The following is a 6,057-nucleotide window of genomic DNA, read 5'->3' as shown; positions in this document are numbered from 1 at the left end:
CACTTCCTATACTACAAATTTTATGTTTTGACATCTTTGTCCCTAGCAATAATTCCAACCCTTTTATATTCATTAGGTTTCTCGCAACTATTTACCTTACACTTTTTTTTTATATAACCCTCTTGGCTCCTGCCATCTTTTATGAGAAATGATATTAGTACCACATAACTTGATTAATTTATGTTCAAATTATAAACAACCTTAACTTCAGATCATTATCTTTACTAACACACTTTCTAGTTTTTTTTTTTCTTGTTTTTATGTATGCATGATTAAAGTTTTGGACTTAATATGTCAAGTGATCAAGTACTGGACTAAAACTGAAGAATTAAGAGAAATAAGGGCTTAAGTTAAAGATGGAAGAAATAGAAGGGTGCAGGTTGTAACTCTGGGTACAAAGGAGTATAAACACCCTCTTTGGGGTTCTGCTCGTTTTTAGTTCGACACACACACACATATTTTTCCAGATAATTTTCTCAAAATTGTTCAATCATATTTTCTGATCATCTTGATCATCTTTTCAATATAGTTTGTTATTACAATCAAAACAGTCTGTTTGATTATATTCTATTCGATTTAATTGTATTGTAACAAAACTCTCATAATAATAAAGTTGTAAGGTCAATCGGGCCGATTTAATATTGGATCATTGTGTTTTCGTTCATGGTATCAGAGCCAGGTTCTCTGATTGGTGATCATTGATTTCGGATTCATTAGATTTTGGGCGTATTTCGTTGTGAAACCCTAAATCTGTGAAACCCTAATTTTTGGGGATTTTTTAATTTGATCCGTGTATCTTCCGCTGCTATTCAGATCCTGGATTTATCTCTTAACTAAGTGAATCAAGAATAGATCTAGGGTTCCTCATCCATCTGCTCATAGCACTGTATTGTATCCTCTATCCCTATCTCTTTTTAATCTGTTGAATCAACTTTTTTTTTCTTCTCAAATTAAAATTTTATATATATATATACCAAAATTGTTTGAATAAAGTTGTTTATTAGTTTTGTTGATTATTCTGTTGTGTGTGATAAGTTTACTGTTCAAATTGAATTGATTCTAAGTCTGTGTCTTATTTGATTATTTGAAAATTTGTTAGTTGGTGGTTATTGTCTGTTTTGTGTTCTATTTGAATAATTGTTGATTACTTTGATTTAATCTGTTAAAATGGTGAATACTCCACCTGCTTCTGTTCATAATGGTAATACTCCACCTGCTTCTGTTCATAATGATTCTGAATCTGATTCTGAAAGTATTTTTGGTGAAACTAAAATCAGTAAGCTAGATTTTGGAAATCCTTTATATCTTCATGCTAGTGATACTACTAATGCTCCACTTATAAGTTTAAAATTAAAAGGAACTGAAAATTATAATGTGTGGAGTTGTGCTATGTTGTTAGCTTTGGAAACAAAAAATAAAAAAGGATTTATAGATGGAACTTGTGTGAAATCTGTGGATAATGATTCTTTAGCTCAACAATGGGATAGGTGTAATGTTGTTGTGCTTTCTTGGATTCTAAATTGTGTTTCTGAAGAATTGTATTTAGGATATATTTTTTCTAAGAATGCTGCTATTGTCTGGAATGAACTTAAAGAAACTTATGATAAAGTTGATGGTGTTGTTACTTTTAATCTGCATAGTAAAATCAACTCTTCGTGTCAAAACAACTCATCCTTATCTGAATATTATCATAAGCTGAATTCTTTATCGAAACAATTTGATGCTCTCATTAAACTGCCAACTTGTATGTGTCATGCTGCAAATGATTTTCCTAAGCACAATGAACTAATTAAGCTAATGCAGTTTTTAATGGGCTTAGATGAATCTTATAGTTCTTTCAGAAGTCATATTCTTACTTATGATCCTTTACCTTCTGTCAAAAGTGCTTATGCTTTGTTGTCTAGGGAAGAATCACATAGAAATACTTCTATTTCTACGGGATCTACTAAAAATTCATCTAGTGCTTTTGTTTCAAAATTTAATGATAACAGAAAAAGATTTAATCAAAATTATAATTTTGGTAATAAAAATCAAAGTTTTGGAACAAGAGGCCCTAATACTAATTTGAATTGTACACATTGCAAAGGTGTTGGTCATACAATAGAAAGATGTTTTGAAATAGTTGGATATCCTCCTGGTTATAAAAGAAATAACAATTTTCAAGGGTCTCAATCTAATTCTAGACATAATTACAATAATAATGCAATGTCTGATAAAAATATTGTGAAATCTCATGATTCTGCTTCTTCTTCTACTACTGCCTCTACTTTGTCTCTTACTAATGAACAGATGTCAAAACTTTTAAATCTGCTGAATGACAAACCATCAGTTTCTGCAAATCTCTCTCATATGTCTGGTACTTATTTCAATTCTAATAGTTTCTTTAATAGTAATTTTGAAAATTTTTTCTGTTCTTCAAGTAATCAAAACTCTAAAGTAAAACATGAAGGTTGGATAAGTGATTATGGTGCAAATCAACACATGACTTATTCTTGTGATAATATAATCAATGGAATTGATGTTTCTGATTTGAATTTTACTGTTGGACATCCAAATGGAACTTTAGCAAAAGTTAAAATGATTGGAAATTTGAGATTAAATAATATGGTTACTTTATATGATGTGCTTATTGTACCAGAATACTATGTCAGTTTACTTTCTGTTCATAAATTAGCTAGAGACAGTAAAAGATTCATAGGGTTTGACGAGTTTAAATGTTATATTTAGGACTTAAAAACTAAGAAAACTCTTTGGACTGGTAGTGAAATGAATGGTTTATATGTTGTGGATGATATTTCTGATTGCCAAGGTGTGTCAAGTAATTGTGTTTCTATTTGTTATGTTTCTTATTCTTCGTGGCACAGCAGACTTGGTCATCCTGGTGATCAAGTTCTGACTGTTTTGCAGCATAGTCTTAATCTTGAAAACAAACCTATAACTTCACCCTGTGATATATGTCATAAAGCCAAACAAACAAGGGAACCTTTTCCTTTGAGCAGTCATGTTTCAAAGGAAGTTGGAGAACTTGTTCATCTGGATTTATGGAGACCTTATAAATTAACAAGCAGGGAAGGGTTTAATATTTTTTAACTATTGTAGATGATTTTTCAAGAGTTGTTTGGACTTATTTACTTAAATCTAAAGAAGAAGTTTATATGAATATTCTTGAATTTGTGTCTCTTATTGAAAATTAGTTTAGTAAAAGTGTAAAAGTTTTTAGGTCTGATAATGGAACAGAATTTATGAATCATAGATTCAAACAATTCTGTTCTAACAAAGGAATTTTGCATCAAACTTCAAATGTTTATACTCCTCAGCAAAATGTTGAAAGAAAACACAGACATTTGCTTAACATTGCTAGATCTCTTATGTTTCAGGGGGAATTACCCTTTGTTATGTGGACTGAGTGTATTCTTACTGCTACATATTTGATTAACAGGATCCCTTCTTCTGTGCTTAATGGTCATTCTCCTTATTTTAAGCTTTTTGGTTCTGAACCTTCTCTCACTCACTTAAGATCTTTTGGGTGTCTTTGTTTTGCTACTATACTGAATAATTCTGACAAGTTTAGTAGTAGGGCAGAAAAATGTGTCTTTGTTGGTTACTCAAATGTAAAAAAAAAGGTTATAAACTCTACAGTTTAGATAACAAAAATATTTTTTATTCAAGAGATGTAAAGTTTTATGAAACTGTGTATCCTTTTAAAATGAAAAATGTTTCGAAAACCATGGATAATTCTGAACTTCAAAACATAAATCACTTAAATTTTTTTGACACATTTTTTCCTGAACCCATACCCTATGATGATGTGAGAGATAAGACTAATTGTGAGGGTAGTACTAATAAATCTAGGACTACTGCTAATGTTGGAGATAGAACACCAAGTGTTCAATCACCCATTATGCCTGGCAGTCCAAGATTTATTAGTACAACAACACAAAGTGAAGATACAAATAATTCTGAGGGTAATATTGAGGCTCATGAAATACAAGTTCCTGAACATGTTAATATTGATTTTGTAAATGAGCCTGCAACTTAAGAAGATCAGAAAGATCTTCTATTTTTCCAAACAAGTATAAAGATTTTGTGTTAGATGGGAAGGTTAAATATGGTGTTGAAAAGGTTGTAAATTATTCTTGTCTCAATTCTGAAAATTTTTGTTTTATTACAAATCTTAATAAAAGTTCTGAACCTAAAAATTTCTTTGAAGCTTCTAAAGATTTGAATTGGATTCAAGCAATGAATAATGAAATGGAAGCTCTTCATAGAAATAATACTTGGACTTTAGTTGATCTTCCTAAAGGAAGAGAACCTATAGGGTGTAAGTGGATTTTCAAAATTAAGTATAAATCTGATGGTTCTATTGAAAGATATAAAGCTAGATTAGTTGCAAAAGGTTATAGTCAAAGAGAAGGTATAGATTTTGATGAAACCTTCTCTCTTGTAGCTAAAATGGTTACTGTTAGATGTGTGTTGTCTTTGGCAGTTAATAATTGTTGGCCTTTGTTTCAATTAGACGTAAATAATGCATTTTTATATGAACTATATGAAGATGTATATATGAAACTGCCTGAAGGTTATTATGATGATCATAGTAATAAAGTTTGTAAACTTGGTAAATCTTTGTATGGACTTAAACAAGCTCCAAGACAATGGAATGAGAAATTGTCTAAAGCCTTGTTTGAATATGGTTTTGTTCAAAGTAAAAGTGACTACTTCTTGTTCACTTTTACTAAAGATTCTGTGTTTTTAATTCTTTGGGTATATGTTGATGACATTGTTTTGACTGGAAATAATACTACTGAAATTGATAAAGTAAAACAGTTCATGCAATCCAAGTTTATGATCAAAGATTTAGGTAAGTTGAAATACTTTCTTGGTATTGAAGTGCTTTATAACAATTTTGGTATTTGTTTGACTCAAAGGAAATATTGCATAAATTGCTAAATGAGTTTGGTTTGTTAGGATGTAAGCCTATGAAAACTCCTATGGAAGGTAACTATTCTATCTCTAGGAGTACTGCTGATGATAAATTGTTGGAGAATATTTCTGTTTATCAAAGATTAGTAGGTAAACTTATTTACCTCACTCTCACTAGACCTGATATTAGCTATTCAGTGCATGCATTAAGTCAATTTATGCATGCTCCTACCGCTGAACATTTGAAATTAGCTTTTAGAGTTTTAAGATATCTTAAAACCTCTCCAGGAAATGGTATTCAACTAAATAAAAATGAGACACTTGATTTATATGGTTATGTTGATTCTGACTGGGGAAGATGTTTGAATACAAGAAGGTCTGTTACAGGATTTAATATATATCTTGGTGGAAACTTAATTTCCTGGAAAAGCAAAAAGGAACCTACGGTTTCTAGGTCCTCTGCAGAAGCAGAATATAGGGCTCTAGCTTCTATTACTTGTGAACTTCTTTGGATAATTAATCTTCTTTCTGACCTTAAAGTTACCAATATCATTCCTGCACAAATTTTTTGTGATAATAAATCTGCAATTCAAATAGCTGGAAATCCAGTTTTTCATGAAAGGACTAAGCATTTGGAAATTGATCTTCATTTAGTAAGAGAAAAAAATTTGTGCTGGACTTATTAAGGTAATTAAGCTTAATTCCAAAGATAATGTTGCTGACATTATGACCAAAAGTTTAACTTTTGAACAACATAAAATACTGTGCAATAAATTAGGCTTAAAAGATTTTTTCCAAGTTAAGGTTAAGGGGGAATGTTCAAATTATAAACAACCTTAACTTCAGATCATTATCTTTACTAACACACTTTCTAGTTTTTTTTCTTGTTTTTATGTATGCAGGATTAAAGTTTTGGACTTAATATGTCAAGTGATCAAGTACTGGACTAAAGCTGAAGAATTAAGGGAAAGAAGGGCTTAAGTTAAAGATTGAAGAAATAGAAGGGTGCAGGTTGTAACTCTGGGTACAAAGGAGTATAAACACCCTCTTTGGGGTTATGCTCGTTTTTAGTTCGACACACACACACACATATTTTTCCAGATAATTTTCTCAAAATTGTTCAATCATATTTTCTGA

The sequence above is a fragment of the Erigeron canadensis genome, chromosome 9, assembly GCF_010389155.1.
Source record: "Erigeron canadensis isolate Cc75 chromosome 9, C_canadensis_v1, whole genome shotgun sequence".
Lineage (NCBI taxonomy): Eukaryota > Viridiplantae > Streptophyta > Magnoliopsida > Asterales > Asteraceae > Erigeron > Erigeron canadensis.
Note: the sequence above shows the minus strand (reverse complement) of the source record.